We start from the raw sequence: 18487 nt of genomic DNA, 5'->3' as shown, positions 1-18487 counted from the left end.
GTGGCTGAGTAAAAGGACACAGATGACAGAGAATATTTTAGACACAGATATAAAAGAACATTATTTAGTGGTGCTGTGTGTGTGTGTGTGTGTGTGTGTGTGTGTGTGTGTGTGTGTGTGTGTGTGTGTGTGTGTGTGTGTGTGTGTGTGTGTGTGTGTTGTTTGTGCCAGTGCTTGAAAGTGAGGTAGCGTGAGAACGGCAGATTGACTTCTATGTGGGTTTTATGTGTGTCATATATGTATAAAATCTTGACATGCATGTGCATAAAAAAAACAATTTCTGCCGGTGTGCTTGGTAGTGTGTGTGTGTGTGTGTGTGTGTGTGTGTGTGTGTGTGTGTGTGTGTGTGTGTGTGTGTGTGTGTGTGTGTGTGTGAATTTGTGTGAGCAGCTGCTCATCTGCCTGGTGGAGTTCGGGGGCCCTGCGGCCCTCACAGCCAGTGACTGATGTGATTTAGTGATGCAGGTCAAAGGTCAAGAGCCCCTAGTCTCCATCTGCGTCTGAAGAAAAGGCCATCAGGAAGGGATTAGGTTTGAGTCAATGGTCCTAGTGACATGTGTTCTCCTGGAAACACACGCACACACATACACTTACACACACATCGTGCTCTTGTGGATTAACCATCCATATCCATTAAGTATCAGTATTTACACTGGTGTAAAGCCTTTATTATCTGCAATGCATTTTTAATATGGTCGCTAGCTCTCTTCCCCCATCCTCTTGGTCCAAGCTAAATTGACTAGCTGGGAAATTTGTTTAAAACTGATCATTGGTTGTTATAACTATTATTACTTTGCTGAATATAAGAGTCACTACAAATGAAGGTTTCCCTTTTCAGTTATAAATATTATGCTACAATAGTAGATGTTCATATTTAACATAGTTAAGGTTTGAAGTTATAAAGTTAAGTGTGTGCACATTGTGCCTATGAGCCAAAATGATCAGGATTCAGTTAGCTGGAAATGCTCTGTTTCATTTTATTTTCTACTTTTGAATCTGCATGATGTCAGATGTGAGCAGTTTGTAACACCAATCACTTGGTGTGTACACAGTAAGCTCTGCCTATACCTGTACACAAACCTTGTGTTTATGAGAGGCAGCCAATCTGAAGAAAGTTGGCTCAAAGACAGGACTGACAGTGGATGACGTGTAGGGCTGCATTAAGGCTTGGTGTAAGATAAATAGGGATTATTTTGAACTATAAATCATGCAAAGTTACTCTGGCATAATGTAGCATGGTTATTAGTAGTATATGACTGGCATGTTAGTTCTGGTACACTGGAATCTGTATTGCCCACTTTGTCCTTGAAAGCCCAGAAAATTCAAGCTGCTTGTTTAGTAGCTGCATTTCTGTAGACGGCAGGAGAACCAGAGGAAAGTGCGATTTATGATGAGCCGTTTGACAGACAGACAGGCTGGCGATGGCTGAAGACAAGTGTGTTTGATGAAACATGGCAGGAGCCAAATCCCAGTCAGCCCTCTTATTGAACCTACTGAAGGAGGACTGTGTTGTGGAAAAGTTACCCAAAGTGGCTCAGAAAGAAGTGCACGCTCTTCTGCAGGTGAAGGGGGAAATGGCGAGCTGAGGGAATAATGTTTATTTATTACATTTCAAACACTTCCGTCTCGTGAGGAAACCCAGATGTAAAGGTATGTTCCTCTGCCTCGAGGATCTGACGGATTCCTTCTTCTTTTTTCTCTCTTATTTCCCGATATTTTCTTTCTCCCCGTGCCACGACAGAGCGACAGAGTTTGGCTCTCCATCATCACAACACACAGAGGATTTTTTTGGAGCTAAATATGCATACAGGTTGGATGTTTTGCTTCTTTTTAAAATTTACCATGTGGGCAAAGTGTGTTTTTCTCGCAGTCTCACACACCTTTAAGTTTGTAAAGTGGAATTTCAAAAAATTAAAAAGCCTACCATTAAAAGGACTTATATCAGTTAAAGGCTCTCCCTATAGACAAACCAATTTCTAGACCATTTATATTTCTTTCAGGAAAGTAGCCTGTCCTATGATGGCGACAGAACTTTTAATCTTCAAACAAACCATATCCAGCTCTAGTGGGTCCCCCCCCCTCCCCTCACTGCTCTTATCTTCTTACAAGCGTCGTCGCTGGAGTGAATTTCTATATATTCTTACTTTCTTTGTCAGCACATATAAACAAACCCAAGGCCTTCACAAATACGTACCGCCCTGCTTTCAGAAGTCTGATAAAGTCTTTCTCTTTCTTTTTTCCCCCCACGCTACTCAGAGAGGAGAAAGCGGGTTGTTAGCTCTTTGAGCCGGCTATCAGAAAATCCGGGGGAAATTACGCTGAGCGCAGCAGTCGTACAGCAAAGGGTGATTACAAATTCAAATGGATGCTTTTTGCATCAATGGAAGGCTTTGAAGACCTCTTAATGAGCAGATAGCCGGAGTTAAACATTTGTGGAACTGCCATCTTCGAAAGAGAAGCAGAGAGGGGGAAGAGAGGGAGAGAGGAGGAGAGGCGAGAGGAGAGAAAGAGGGGTTTTGATCCTGGCAGATATCTGCAGGGCAGCTGAGCAACTGTCTATAACGGACCAGCGGTTGTCTTCTGAGAGGGAGAGAGAGCTGGTCGAGGCTCTGTTTGGATCCAGGGGTTGATGGGGCTCTTCACAACAAACTTGCACCAGGACAGCATCCCCGCTGCTCCGCGCTGATCAATGTCTGTCAGATTTGAAAGACTGGCACATGTGATGAAAGCTGGATTGAGATACAAAGGGGGGTGGTGGGTGGAGGGGTGGGATAGGAGAACAAGAGGGCTGCGTAGAGCTGCACGCACCACTAAATCAAATATTGAAAAGGCAATAAGAGGAAGAGACAAGGCAAGAACAGGAGAGAAGGAAGTCAAAGGAGAGCTAAGTTGAAAAGAAAGAGCGGATGCTAAATAAAGTAAAAAGGGGGTTTTGCTCAAAGAAGAGGGGGATGCAGAATAAAGGGAGGAAAGCAATGGAAAAAGAGAGTAAAGCAGGGAAAGAGAAGGTTGAAAGAGAGCAAAGCAAAAGATAAACAAACACAGGGAGGCAGAGGGAGACGAAAGAGTTGTTCCTCCATCTCAGCAAAGCAGCGGGAGTCTAGTGGAGCTTTGAACTTGGCCCCCATTAGAGGCCTGATGACGGTTTGAAGTGAACGGTTGAAACGAGCCGGAGCATTTTAGATGTTAATTTGTTTTTGTTGTGTGTGTATGTGTGTGTGTGTGTGTGTGTGTGTGTGTGGGTGGGTGTATTTTCTCATCCTTTTCAGGGCTTCCGAATCGTTCATAGTCACACCCAATTTAACACAGCAGGATAAAATGCTTCCTTTAGCTTTGTTCTTTTCTTCTGTTTTCCTTTCGTCTCGTTTTCTCTTACCTCCTTGTTTTGTTTCCGGAAGGGAGACAAAGATTGTTACAGCACAACTTTAAGTTGAATTCAGCTTTTCTTTATTCAAAGGAGAAAACAAAAATGAATCTGTGGAGATGTTATCTTCATGTGAAACTGTCTTGATTTGAGATTTTGTTTTTGATCTTCTCATCTTGTTTTCTCCGTTATCACTTGGAAGTGCATTGACAGGGAGATATGAATCTTTCAAGTGTGCAAATAGTTAGAATATTTTGGGATTATGACTCATTATTCTTGTATTCTTTTGTTAAAGTGTAGCCATTAGAGATTTTTCTCATTTTCTTTCAGATATAAACTGCTGTAATAGTGGATTCACGTATTACACGTGCTCTGTGTAATTAGTCAGTTTTTGTGTTTGTATGATATTGTACAGCTTTCATATTCCTCATAAGGTCTGAAGCCCCAGCCAGCTGCTGTTTAAACCCTCTGTTTGTGAGGAACAGCCAATCAAAAGAAAGCTGGATTGAAGAAAGAGTCCAAGAATACAAGTACAGAGTTAGAAATGAGTAGAATCAGTCCGCTGTCATCTTCTGTTTCCAGTCATTTCTTGCACTGAGAATTGAAGATGATCATGAAGTTATTGCTTAGTTGTTGGGGTTTTTTTTTTTTTGCATGTTTGAGGTCAGTAGCCCCTTCAGGACTTCAGCACAGTGAATTCACATTAAAACAGCTGTAATCACCATCCATCCATCAAGCTACAATTTTTTTTGCTGCGTCGCTGGGGCAGCAGCCTTTCAGAGAAGCCCCCCTCTCTTCAGCCACCTCCTCCCACTTCAGACATTCCCAGACCAGCCCAGAGATGTCTCTGGAGTGTCCTGGGGACACGGACTTGTTCTGGACATGCCCAGAACACCTCAACCAGGGGTGTCCAGACATGTTCCCATAGCGAGCTTCAGTAGCTGGTGATCGGACTGCCAGGGCCCCTGTCCTTGACCACTGCTCGACATACATTTTACCCAATGACTTTGGTGCCTGCTGCAGGTGTTGGGACTTGTTTTGGGGCTGTGCCTGCTGGCTGGGGCCATGGGCTAAGACCCAACCTCCCTCAAGCTCTCTCCCCATGTCTGGCTAAACCTATCCTGGGCAGGCTAAACTGGTGATTTCATCTCATAGGAGTCCTCTTATTTTCATCTTGCTCATCATCACCTAACACCAGTTTGCCTTGGGACATCCTATCGAGGGCAAAGCCCCAGACAGCATAGCTCCTGGGATCAATGTGACATACAAACTCCTCAACCATGATAGGGTGGCAATTCACAACAAGCTCCAGTCACAAGACATTAAATTCAAGTGTGTGCTGGGAGAAGTTGTCAAACAACCCAGGGAAGGTCAGCTGACTGTTTTTATGGCCACTCTGACCTGTGACCACTGGTTGTATCTCACATTTGGTCAGCAGCAGCATGATCAGATTAGAGAGCCAGTCTGGCACCATGACCACCACCAGGTTAACTCCCAGTCTTTGTCCCCAAGCCTCCTCAGTCTGGGTGACAAGTTTCTGTTGGGACTGGTGGAGGGGTCTGGTGGAGGGGGTTGTGTGTCTGGATTGGTCTAGTGTGTAAACACTGAGCGTCTGTGATCTGGTGACACATGAAAGGGATCTGCCTGTGGGGTTGCCGGCCCATCGTCTATATGTCGGCATCCCCCACCTACTTCGCCCCATACACACACGCACACACACACCCACACATTGACATCAGATTTATGTATTTATGCATTGCTGTGGCACAGCTCAAAGGGCTATAGCTGGAGGGAGGGGTGAAGGAGAGTGGAAGGGGAGCGCGGCTGCTTGGTCTGCAGACAGAGACTGATGGGGTGCTGGAGGTTGGAGGGCAGCTCGTGGGTGACATGAGAGATTGAAACGCAGGAGGGTAAGGGGTGTGTGAGACATCTGGAGAGCGATGATGCTGATTTATAACTTACTGCTTTGGTCCTTCTACAAACTTGTGTGAGTGCATGAACGTACACACACAGAGAGATGTTTGTGCTTTTTAAATAAAGCTGTTTTTTTTGCTCTTATGTTGAAATTATAAGTATGTTGAAGGTCCAACCTACGCATCATATCATCATAAAACCTTAGAATATCAAAATTAGACAATTTCGCTGTTAATTTTAAGTAATCAGTCATGTTCCTGTGATTCAATTCAGCAAAAAACTAAAGTGCAGTAGCAAAATCTCAACACTAGTGGGTATTCATGTCCGTGTATCACTGGATGCCTTCTGCTTAGAGCCATTTCTTGAAGATAGCAGCCTCGGCTGACAAGAGGTCATCAGGCGGTACCCACCGTTCATTGAATATTTTGACCCTTAACCACAAGACTCTCTGTTTAGCAGCGTCAGCCAAGTCCCACATCCAGACCTCCAGCTCAATTTGTCCCGTTTGTGTCAGAGCCAACATGAGGGTCTGTTACTGCTTTTCAGTCCCGCCTTAGCTGACCACACACACACACCTCCCTCAGGTGACTCTCCACTGCCTGGGTGGCGAGGCATTAATGTTCCACTTACACTCTAAACAACCATGTTTTGTGAAATGTGTTCAAAGTCCTGCACCAGCTATTGTTACTGCTTGGGTCTCTTCACAGCCCTGTCAGAATAATCTTTCCTTTGCTGACCAGATGACTTCATTTGACCCAAAGGTTGTGGAAAGTGCAGCTTCAGCTCTGCTTTCATCTCTCAGGTGCTGACTGAGTAAAGAATGTCTGGTTTTACTGTGATTTTCTCCCAATCTTGATGAAGCTGATTTTGGGTTTACTGCCACTGGGTTTTCTTCCAGAATGCTGGCAAACAGACGTAATGCTCTGTTAGGATGACACCTGTATCTCTCCTGGGTTAGTGCTACTTTTCACACAGTCAATATGCCGTCATGTGCTTTGGTTTCTTATTAATTCCACTAAAAATACTTTTATTCTCACTGGTAATGGCTTTCCAATGCTACTAGAAGTGCGGTGTTCATAGGCCACATTGGTTGTCTGCAATGACCTTGATTTTTTTTCTTTGCAGACAAGAGTTTGAACTGATCACACCCTGATAGATCTAGTTGTGATCCCTCTTTCATGAATTTCTTGCGAGGCTCTTGAGATCATGGACAGCGTGCATTTGACAGCTTTGAACTCAACGGGATGGATGGGACTCTGTAGCTGTGTAGCTCCTTAAATGATGTGAGGAGATTTTTTTTACCTTAATATTTCCCCCTCTGCCAGAATACATGAAAAGCCTCCTAGTTTTACTGAATTCTAATAATAATAATAATATTACCCTCTAGTGTACCTATCTACAAGTAAATAGAAATAAAACGTGACTGACCATACCAACCACAAGGTCTGCTTTTGCAGATAACATGAAAAAGAAACATATAAACCAACCATCTCTGCAGGCCATGAGTGAGTAAAATGAGATATTTCTTGACTGATTTATGCTGGGACACCTAATGAGTTCACACTAGGATGTGGTTTGTTGCTTTTGAAGAGCTGATGTGCCTTACATGATTCCATTTGAATTGGAATAAAAACTTTGCTCCGATTAAAGTTTCAAATGTAGTTTTTATTTGAATAATTTAAAAAGATTACATAAAGATGATTTTTTTTAATGAATTCCTGTTCAATTCAGCTGAAATAATTCAACCTAATCGGTTCGTGTTCTCAAAGCCGTGGCCATTGTGGTTCAAACCAAACCAAAGCTTCTAACAGTCATATTATATTATGTTTGCTCAAAAATCACAGATCAGATTTTGTCACAAAAATGAACACAGGAATCATTTCAGCTCCCCGAACAGTCTTTTACTCTTTTCTTTCTTTGCAAACACCAAAGTCTTCAAGATTACAGAGAGAGAAGGACAGAAAAGGAAAGAAATAAAGGGGGATGTCTGGGTAACTTCAATAGCCTCTCTGTGTCCATCTAATATGGAAGGCTAGCATGCTGGGAGTTGGCCCTTTCCATTCAGACAGACCCCAAACTCATAAAGACCTCTTCTATGGCCCCCAACCTGAAACCCACCCACCAAAGCCCTCACTGGTATAGGCCTCTTCCATGGGAACTTGCAATCTGCAACGTAATCCCACTTTGGCCCCTGGAGAAGCCTTTCCAAACAAACCATGTGAGCCCTAATACCCAGGGCTTCACAAGTGGCTCCTGGCTAGGCCTGAGCTCCACCACCACCAACAACTTGGCCCTCCTTCTTTTTCTCTCATTCTCTTGCTTTCCCTCTTTCCACAGATAGACGACAAAAGAAAGGGATCTCCTTCTAATTGCTTCGGAGATTGAAAAGCTGAGAGGGGTGGTGGGCGGCTACAGAGGGAAGTGAGACGTAGGCTCTAGAGGCAGCGGGGGACTGTCAGTCTGGCTTTGGCCTTCCCTGGGTGTGCGGTAGCTGGGATAAAGGAGCTGGCAGGACAGCCTCTGCTGCAGAGCTGAGCCGAGTGGATCAGAGTGGAGGCGGGCGACTCCCAGGGCCTGGCTTTACAACTCCGGCCAAACAGAGGACTATGAGAACGTTGAAGAGCTTCAGCGGCTCTGCTGGAGGCCTTCTTCACACATGGGAAAGAACGTCTGGTCCTCACAACTGGGATTCAGAAACCATAGGGCCGTGGAGAGCAGTGTGTCCAAGCCAAGAGGGAGTGTCCGACACTGAGAGGGCAGAAACACGGTGTATTGGTAGCCATCCAAACATTGTGCTCTGTACGAACAGTCGAGTCACTGTTGATCAGTGAGGTCGATGATGAAGTGTGTGAACACACAGCTGGGGTGGTCCGTGACCTTTGGATCTGTTGCCATGACATGCAGAGTTGCTAATAACACTCACACTCACTCACAGACACATACCTTGACCTCTGGAGCATGCATTGCCACAAATCCAAGCCTCTTTCGCTTGCTCTGCATCACCCAGCAGCAGCAGCTCTTTGAAGCCTGGCAGAGGAGTTTTGCTCAGCTGTCTGCTTGCGTGAAAGAAAGAAGCTTCTTTGGCGATGATGAAAATGAAGATAGCATTGCCTATTTCTTGCAATTCAGTAATGGGAGAATTGCAAATGCAATGCAAAAATCACATTTTAAGTTTTAGTGCAGCTAGATTAAGCTTCACGTAAAGTTAAAGTTCAAAGGTTGAATATGAAAGGGTCTGCTCTTCTGCATGTTTAGTGACATGGGATCCAAAAGGATTTTGGCCTTACTAGCTCCTGAAATTTCCTTTAGTCTCCCCTCCCTGACCTCCTTTCATCCCTCCGCCTTTCTTCTTTTTAATACAAATCAGCCACTCAATGCCATGCACATGTTTTAGTGTTATTTGAACTCTGGCAGCGAACTTCAAACAGCTTTTAAAGTGAACAGAGTTTTTTCCTCTTGCGCTCTCTATCTCTTTCTCGCTCTCTCTTTTTTTTGAAAGAACACAGCCTGCTTCCAAGTACACCTGATCAGAAGGTCGAGAGATGGGGATTATGATATGCAAATGAGGCTTTGTTATCAGCGCTGACATTCGTTATAAAGCTGAACAGCGGAGAGGTAACATGAAAAGGTGGCAACTCGCTACCCCCCCTACCCCTTTTTTGCATAACCTCTCCTCTCAAACACATTGGCCTACCTAAGCCCTCATTTTTCCCCCCCTTTCAGATCAAAAGGTTACACCAACAAAGAAAAGCCTGTGTGGTAAAAAGAAAGTTCCCCTATTCTGCGTACTTCTATAAAGTCAGGAGTATTGATTGGTCAGTCGGTCCTAAGGTGTGTGCACCATCTTTTACTACTTTTAATGCAAGACCTGATATCTAGAATCATCTGTGTGCTGATGAGGGTGTCGTCTCTTGTGCTGTTTAGGCAGCGCGCAGGACTTTGCAATTACCAAACACTGTAGAAAGGCTTTCATGTCTCTCCCCTGCTGTGACAGGATAAGTGTGAGGACACACACAAGTACACACTCTCACACGTATACACCGAGAGATTTAGTCTTCCTCTTTTCAAATGCACACAGAAAGATGCATATGGTTGCCCCCCCTGTTCAATCTGCATACGGTTCAGTTCAAAGGAGTCCAGGCGAGGTGGCGGTCTGTGCTACTTTTCCAGCTATTAGCCTGGCCCACCATCTGCAGTGATCTAGCGAGGAGTGGGTTTTATGAAGTTCATAAAGGGATGGTTATTAGAGCGTCAGAGTAGAGATTGGCTGTCTGGCCTTTGAGTTTAACAGCAGGGGTCCCGGGTGCTTTGATGTGAATCATACTGTTAAATAACTTTGGAGAGGTAGAGGGAGCCACTGAAACCTTACAAAAAGGCCAAGCCCTTGTTATATAAGTGATAATTGACCCATTTTTGTTCCTCTTCCTCTTTTTTTTTTACTTCTTTGAGTGTGATGACAACCTCAATGAGATGCAAATGATGAGCCATTTGGTGTCCATCGGTTTCCAGAGTTAAAAACCATAGTGACCTTTGAAGTTCAACATAATATGGTGTCCAAGTACAGTGCAAGTTTCCACAGTGCTTTACTTATTCCACATTTTGTCATGTTACAGCCTTATTCCCAAATGGATTAAATGTATTCAAAATTCTACACATCATACCTGACAAAGTGACAAATGTTAGCTTGAAATTCTTGCAAATTTTGTAAAAAAAATTATATATATAACATGAATATTGACAGCCTTTAATCAGTACTTTGCTGAAGCACCTTTGGCAGATATTACAGGCTCAGCTCTTTTTGAGTGTGATGCTACAAGTTTGGTCCATGTATTTTGGGGCAGTTTCTCAATTTATTCTTTGGGGAACTTCTCAAGCTCCATCAGGTTGGATGGGGTTCAAAAGTACTGGCTCTGGCTGGGCCACTCAAAGACACTGACAGAGCCACTCCTTTGTTATCTTGACTGTGTGCTTAGGATTGTTGTCCTGTTGGAAGATGAACCTTCACCCCAGTTCGAGGTCCAGAGCACTCTGGAGCAGGTTATTATTAATAATGCATTGTTATATACATTGCTGCATTCATCTTTCCCTCGACTCTGACTGGTCTCCCAGTTCCTGCTGCTGAAAAACATTCACACAGCATGATGCTGCCACCGCCATGCTTCACATAGGATGTAATTGGCCAGGTGATGACCGGTGCCTGGTTTCCTCCAGACATGGCGCTTGGCATTCCGGCCTAAGAGTTCAATATTTGCTTCATCAGTCTAGAAAATGTTGTTTCTCGTGATCTGAGAGTCATTCAGGTGCCTGTTGGCAAACTCCAGGCTAGTTGTCATCTGCCTCTTAATGAGGGGTGACTTGCCCTTCTGGAAAGTTCTCCTCTCTCCACAGAGCAAGGCTGGAGCTCTGTCGGAATGAGCATCAGGTTCTTGGTCACCTCCCCAATTAAGGCCTTTCTACCCCGATTAGTCAGATTGGGCAGGTCGTCAGCTCTGGGAAGAGTCCTGGTAGCTCCAAATTTACGGCCACTGTTCTCATTTGGACCTTCAATGTTGGAGAAATTTTTTGGTACCTTTCCTCAGATCCGTGCTTTGACAATTCCTTGGACTTCATGACTTGGTTGGTGCTCTGACATGCGCTGTCAGCTATGGGACCTTACATAGACACGTGTGTGCCTGTAGTTTTGTTTTTCATTTTTAACAAATTTGCAAGAATTTCAAGCACTTTGTCATTATGGAGTATTGTGTGAATTTAATCCCATTTTGGAAAAAGGCTATAATGACAAAATGTGGTGCGGGTGAAACGGTTTGAATACTTTCCGGATGCACTGTAGTGCATGATACTGCCCAGTTTGATGTTTCGTGTTTAATTCCCTTCATTCGTGCTGTTGTGGGTGGAGGCTGGACTCAAACAGAGAAGGTGTTTTGAACCATGACATCCTCCCTGTGGGAGGTGAAGAAAGGAATGTCGTCCAGGATTTCAGCCTTTTCACAATTTTCCATCACAGTTTTGGGGTTAAAATGATGGTTCAGGCATGAAATATTAGATAAGATTCTTGAGCATCAGATGGGAATTAAGGCCTTTGTAACTTTCCATCATAATCATCAAACTGTATCTAACTACAAACTGAGAAAAACTATGACACAAACTTCTATACCCTTTGTCTTTAATAAACACTAGATAATAGAAGCTATTATACCAAATCCAGACCTGCTGCCACTTTCTTCTGGAAGATCCTCTTTTGTTAAACATTCCAAATGGGCTGCGACTAAGGGTCTAATTCCCCTGTAATTAAATGTAATTTCAACATATTTTGTTCGAAATTACAATATAATTATAATTACCTACAAATAGGGTCAACAAGTTAATTCTTTTACACTGAAGGAGACACCAAATTTTTTAAAATTATTTAAATTAGGAGCCTATCCCAGCTACGAGAGGCAGGGTACACCCTGGACAGGTCACCAGCATGTTGCAGGGCTAACACAAAGAGCCAGACAACCAATCACAATTATTTACTCACTACTTAAATTTACTTACAGCACAATTATTTCTCTGTTTCCTGTTGAAACTGGACTTGATACCCCCTTTTTGTAGTGCACCTACTTTTTAGTAGGTAAATGTATGTAAATATAATTACATTGTGGTTTCAAATAAATTAAATTAAAATTGCCCTTTATAACAGGGAAATTACACCCTTAGTCACAGGCTGTATTATAAAGTATTACCAAATCCACCACTCGTTTGGTCCGATCTCTGCCCTCTTCATTAAATAACCACTTCTCTCTCTTCCATTTTGGTCAAATGCCTTTGTGCAGAATTGGAGGTCAAAAATAAGCCCAAAGTTCCACACAGAGCTTAAAGAGCTGACAAATATTGTTTACCCAGTAAGACTTAGATATACACTTATCAACAAGTAAAATGACTGAGAAACTTCACAGACAACAAATAAAATGTTTTTAAGAAGATTTGACAACTTTGTCGAGACAGATGGGAGGCAGTCTGCAAGACATCCACCTCATGCACCATGTGTCAGCTGCTGCTTTGTAACCTTGGTCCTTATGCACTTTTGCATGTGTCTTTTCAATTTAAAATATAGCAAAATATATGCACATATAAAACACGGGTTACTCTTTGTTACAACCTTTGTTTCTTCTATTTTATATGCATTCAGCTTTAATATGTTACCTTGATGGATAGATAGACTGAAGTCTTTGTTAACAGCAGGGACACTGGAGCGAATCAGAAGACCATCCTGCTTACAGTCTAACCCATCAGAGGAGGATTAACCCCATGAGCATTCAGATAGATATTAGTATCTCATCAGAAACATAAATGGCTCAGTTTGACATTGCTCTCACTCTAGCCTGAAGGTGAACAGGCTAATCCCTAAGTCCATCATTTAAACCTTATATTCAGTTCAAGGTAGGACAACCACAATATATCAAATGATGGAGCAGATTCACATATTTTTTAAAAATACACGCTTAGTTTTTATTTTCATGCCGAAAGCATCTTTCAGCAAAAAAGATAGGACAGTGGCATGTTTACCACCGTGTTGCATCATCTCTTCTTAAAAACAGAGAAAAATAAATAATAATAATAGTAATAAAAAAAAACTCTGTAAGTGTTTGGGAAATGAGGAAACAACTGCTGTAGTTTTAAAGGCAAAATGTTTCGCCTTTCATTTCTGATATGTTGTGGCTTTTTTTCCCCCATAATGCACCCTGGTTTTCAGTGGGTGACCTGTAACAGTACTCCTTCACTGTGGAGCCTTGCTGCTGTTGGAGGCACATATGTTTTGAGGTGAAAAAAGCTTTCGGAGAAAAGCCAGCATGTTACTCCACATCTGTGTATACTGATACACAATTCTTATATTCTTAAACAACTTTTAGATTTAGTGAATCCCTCCTGAAAGTTATTTACTCTCTTGGATGCTCCTTTATTGGCCAGTTGTTTTAACAACGTGTTGATTATTCAGCATGAGCTATGTACAATTTTTCCATCCTTTGTTATTCCATACCAATTCAAATGAAATGTTTTCTTACACTTTACTGCTTATTATACACATGCATTAATAGGTAAAATTTCAGTTTCAACATTCTATTTGTTGTTTAGGATTGTTGTTGTGCTGAAAACAAAAACAGCAGCTGGTAATCAAATGCTTTCCAGGTGGTATTGCATGGTGGATCAAAGTCTGGTGGTACATTTCTGCATTCAATATTCCATCAATTTTGACAAAATCTTCAACACCAATGGCTGAATTGCAGTTCCACTATGTTTTACAGATACCGGTTGGCTCTCATTGTGGTGCCTCTTTACTGACCTCCTTCATACGTATTTATGACACGCTGAAACAAAAATTTCAAATTTGGATTAATTGCTCCATAAGACCTGTTTCCACTGATTTTCAGTCTAGTTCTTGTCTAATTTGGCATCCTTCAGCCTTTTCACCCTGTTTCCCTTCCTTAAGAATGGCTTCTTGATCTGTCCACTCAGACCATTTCTGACAAGGCTTCAGTGAACAGTAGATGGATCAACTGAAGGTCCAGATACATCTCTCAGGTATCTGAGTATCTAAATATCTGAAGGTTTTTGCTGACTTTCAGATGCTGTTCATCTGCTGTAGACAGTCTTTAAGTTTATTATTTTTAGCTCTGACATTTCTTTTATCCCCCACTTCTGCAGTTTTCCCAATCTTTTAAGGAGATATCTTGAACATTTTTAGTTGATTCAACTAAAGAAGTGGGAACAAATGATGAATTTTCTGACAGGGTGCCTGTAACAAAGTGTGTAAAGATACAGTTTAAAGTTGCTTCATTGCTAAGTCTGTTATGTATAGTTAAACACTAGTTTGTCTCAATTTAGGTGACTTTTTATCCTTGAATGCTTCATAGGTGGTAGTTGGCTTAACAAAATGGTCAGGTATAAGTACTGGACTGAAAATGATTTCTTTAAAAAAAAAAAAAAAGCTAATGTCCAAAGGGGGAAAAAACTTTCACTTTCAGATCGTTTGGAGAACTTTTGCTCAGAACCACTTTCAAAACCACAACAAAGTCTATAAAGAAACCAGATGTGGCTCAAGACTTCTGCACAGTACTGTATGTGGTGTCTTCTGGAAAGCTGCTTCTCTAATGAAGGACTGGAACACATTTACAGCAACAAGAAACAACACCACCATAACCACAAGTCATGAATTAAGAAACTCAAACAGGGCATTCTTTTAAATTTTCTTACACTTACAAAGTGCTATTTTTAAAAAAACAAAAACAAAAATGATCTAAACTACTTTAAGATGTCGTCCAGGTCCTCCCCCAGGGCCTCCACTTTAATCAGCAAACTGTGATGAGAGAGACTGGGTTTACAGCACTGCATTATTTATTTGGGATTTGAGTTGATTTTTGGAATCTTGAATGCAATCAATGCTTTTCTGCGGCCCAGCGTTAGCATTGATGTCCACTAGATGGCCCCCTACACCGATAGAAGGAAGGTTGCTGCTGGGAGTCACTTCTGATCCAACCACAGATATATGCAACAAACTTACTGCAGTGTAACCAGAAGATCAGTCGATTTTAGTGTGCGGGTTATATCAGATGAAAGAGGAACCGGCTGGGCAAAAATCCAAAAAAGGACGCACGTGGACGGTTTCTCTTGATATAATCACATCAATCCAGTAGGTGGCAGCCTATTCAAGCTAATATAATCAGATTAAAGGAACCCAAATTTAGACGGATCTCCTCGGTGCCAGAAATGCTGTACACCTAGTGGACTTGATCCAGGGGTAGGCTGAGCTCTCTGGGTTTTTTTTTGTTTGTTTGTTTGGTTTTTAACTTGATGGTTAATGTAAAAAAAACAAAACAAAACAAAAAAACATGGCGTCTATGAGGGGATAAAACTGTTTGGTTTTTTTTTTTTAACTGTTTTGGAGCCTTCATGTTTTCATCAGCTGATCAGGTTCTCAGCTGTAGGCAGCTCTTTATCGGAGAGAGACTTGATGCTGTTTGCGGAGGGAAATCCGCGTCTTGTGGGCATACTGCAACGCCGTGACGCAACTCGCACTCTCCTGCTGCATCACTATAAAATATGAATCACCAGTGTGCCGACGATCGGGTCCTGATTTGGGTGTAAATACCATGTAAATGGTGAGGAAGGAGGGGGGTGTGGCGCAAAGTATCGGCCATTCACCAAAATCAGTACAAGCCCGGAGCTGGTGCACTCGTGCACAGGGAGCCAGGTTTGATCGCTGTGGCGCCGTCTGTGTGCTCGGACTCCGGCTGGGTTCTCAGGCCAGCCAGCCTTCGGCAGCCATCCCCGCCGTGCCCCGTCCCTCCGCAGGCTCCGGGCTGCAGATAAAAGCGCTCCACGCAGGGACTCGCATCGCGTTACGCAGCTTCAAAGCCTGGATGCAGGGCGAGCCAGTGGCCTGGGGATGATGATGCGATGCCCACGGTGTGATTAAAGGTGCGTTTGGGGTTTGTCTTCTTGTCACTTCGCTCTCGGTATCACCTGTTCGGCCCATGGATGCGTTACAGTCAGACATAAACCAGCGCAAAGCTGAAGCCGAGACGTGCGGAGGACAAAGGGACGGATGGAGCTGTAGGTGCCGTACCTTATAAATATTCCTGGTATGTTAAAGGAGGAAAAAAATGTTGATTTCTTTATAGAGCAGCCACACTTTACTACAGCTCTCAGGATGCTTCAGTTTTATCAGAGTACACTGAGAACTGTGGCGATGTCTCAGTGGTTGGACCATGTTGTAAGTCACAGCTAGTAGATGAGACGGGTTTATAGGAAGTGGCTGTGTCTGCTGGCAGGTGACAGATGCATCAGCTGAGGCTCGTTATCCATGAAGCCTGCTGTGAGCTGCACAGGTCTGCATGGGTAGCTTCTCTCACTCTGGGCTCTGCTTTTAGATCAGGCCACAGCATCAGATCCACACACAGCAGTAGATCTCTCGTGCTTTCATCATTGTGTAACTTTAAGACAGTTTTGTTTATGTCAGGAATGGATCATAGCAGGTCTGTAATGACACTGCTTTTCTTTGTGGGGGGTGCGGTCTGTGTCCAGTGTCCACATCTGAACCGGTTCCTTAAGGAGCTGGAGGCTGACTTATTAAAAGTGTGTACAGTCTTCCAGGAAAGAGACCGAGGAGGGACTGATGGACACATTTGAACCTGTCAGTCCTTTTCCACTGTTTTCCCAGGTACGTCAGCATCGTGAGCCATGGCTGTGCTGTGTGTGTCCGAGCAGATTGTGATGCGAGAGAAGATTGAATGCCTCTAAAATCTCAAGGTAAGACACCCCCTCCCTTCTTTGACCTTGTGTGTGTGTGTGTTTGTGTATATCTGTGAGGTGGTTGCGTTCGAATTGATCCATGGCCTTGAGCGCTGCTCCCTGCCTCACTTTTCTTCTCCTTAATTGTCTCCTTCATCTCGACTTCTCTTACTCAGTACCAAACATCTATCTCATTAGCGTAAAAGCACATTTCCCTGTTTGAAAGCATACGTGGAATTTCACTTGTGTACATTTTATACATGCACACACTCTGTGTTTAGGACACAAACATCTGTGACGCGTTTTTCTGCATGACAGGGGTTAATAACTTTTCATAGGCTTAATTAGACAAATTGCTTTGGGGGTGGAAGCAAACAGGGGCAGCTGAACCATCTGAATAAGCTGTTGTTTTTTACTACAATATGAGCTAAAAACAGGTTTTCCCAGCTGTGTGAGGCCGAAGAATTGGATGCAATTGGACGGGTCTGCTGTGTTTCTATGTTTACATGTTTGCTCGCTACAGGCCATGAACTTTCATGGTTCAGCTGCAGTTTACCTTTAGTTTAAACTTCAAATAAATTCAGCTCCAGGCCGTCTGACAAGCTGTCTCTGAGTCAGCAGTTGACCCCTCTGACGGGGGTCAGCGTGCGTGATGTGTTAGTCCTGTTAACACTTATGGATGTATCCTGTGCTGTTCAAAAGAACAGTCGTCTGCACGTTTATTGTGTTGTTGTACTTTCTGCGTCCTGGGGAAAGAGTACGATCAGTGAGAAATAAAGAAATATGAAAACAATGGAATATGCATGCTCTATAGGCATAATAAGAGGAAGGTTATAGACAAGCCAGTGTGGTTTACTATGTGTTTATGTTACAGTACCTATGAGAAGCAGTTTGTCTATTCAGGTATAATGTCAGTGCATTTTGGCAAGTTTTGGGAAGTAAAGTTGTCTTTGTTAGCCTTAACTTCCCACTTTGACCATTTTATAGCTGTTGTCATACTAATGTGCCTTTATAGCTCTTTCACTTTCATCTCCCTGTTTTGTTTACCAAGCAGGTGCAGGTTGAAAGCATATAAGATAATGGGCAGTGCAACTCTAACAAATGTTCCTGATGACGGTGTAAGAGACTCACAGGCTTTCATTTGGTTTTAACTGCTCTTGATTGGCTGCTAGACTAAAACATTCTTCATATAGCTTTGATCAGAGGCCTTTATGTTGTAGCATTTATTGATATTTTAGACCGTGGTGTGTTGTTAACTTTGTGGCAGCAGTTACTTTAATGACGAGAGAGGTTGTGTCCTACATGCTGTATTGTGATAGGGAAGCATTTATGCAGACCGTAAGGCTACAGTTATGGTTATTTTAAATACTATCTTTGAAATTAAGGTTTTGCTAAAAAATAAAATATACATTCAATTTTGTTTGGTACACCATGCTACTACAAGGCTGAACCCTGTTTTGTCTTCTGACCTGGCATCATTCTTCATGATGTAGATTCAAAAAGGTGCTGGAAACGTTCCTCTGAGACATTTTGGTCCATATTGACATGATAGCGTCACACAGCTGCTGGTGAACAGGCTAGAAGCATGGCAAGAAAATATCCCCCACACCATTACACCACCACCACCTGAAGCATGGATACAAGGCGGGGTCGATCTGAGTTTTAATGTAGTTTACACTGAGTGTTGCAGCAGTGTTTTCCACTCTTCTATTGACAAAGTGGTGAGCCTGTGTGAATTGTAGCGTCTGTTTCCTGTTCTTATCTCACAGGTGTGGCAGTTCTGTTGGTGTAGCTCATCTGCTTCAAGGTTTAACGTGTAGTGTATTCAGAGATGCTCTTCTGCATACCTTGTTTGCTGTTGCCTTCCTTCAGCTCAAAGCATCACTCTCTGCAAACCCTTGAGATGGTTGTGTGGGAAAATCTCACTAGATCAGCCGT

The 18487-nt window shown here is 42.9% G+C and overlaps 1 protein-coding gene across 2 annotated transcripts in view; it reads left to right on the top strand.

The window, feature by feature from the left end:
* Positions 1-15028: 15028 nt before the first annotated feature.
* The window catches only part of tex2 (testis expressed 2), a 35024-nt gene continuing 31565 nt past the window's right edge, over positions 15029-18487 (top strand). The window contains exons 1-2 of one of the 2 annotated variants that reach the window (XM_063471777.1): positions 15029-15736; positions 16479-16567. The gene's annotated coding sequence lies outside the window, so the exon portion shown is untranslated. Of the gene's footprint in view, positions 15737-15763; positions 15901-16478; positions 16568-18487 lie in introns of those variants that run through there. The other variant, XM_063471778.1, reaches the window with a different exon arrangement.

Source organism: Pelmatolapia mariae, linkage group LG4 (assembly GCF_036321145.2).
Source record: "Pelmatolapia mariae isolate MD_Pm_ZW linkage group LG4, Pm_UMD_F_2, whole genome shotgun sequence".
NCBI lineage: Eukaryota > Metazoa > Chordata > Actinopteri > Cichliformes > Cichlidae > Pelmatolapia > Pelmatolapia mariae.
The sequence above is the reverse complement of the archived record's forward strand: the minus strand, read 5'-3'. Positions and strand labels throughout refer to the sequence as shown.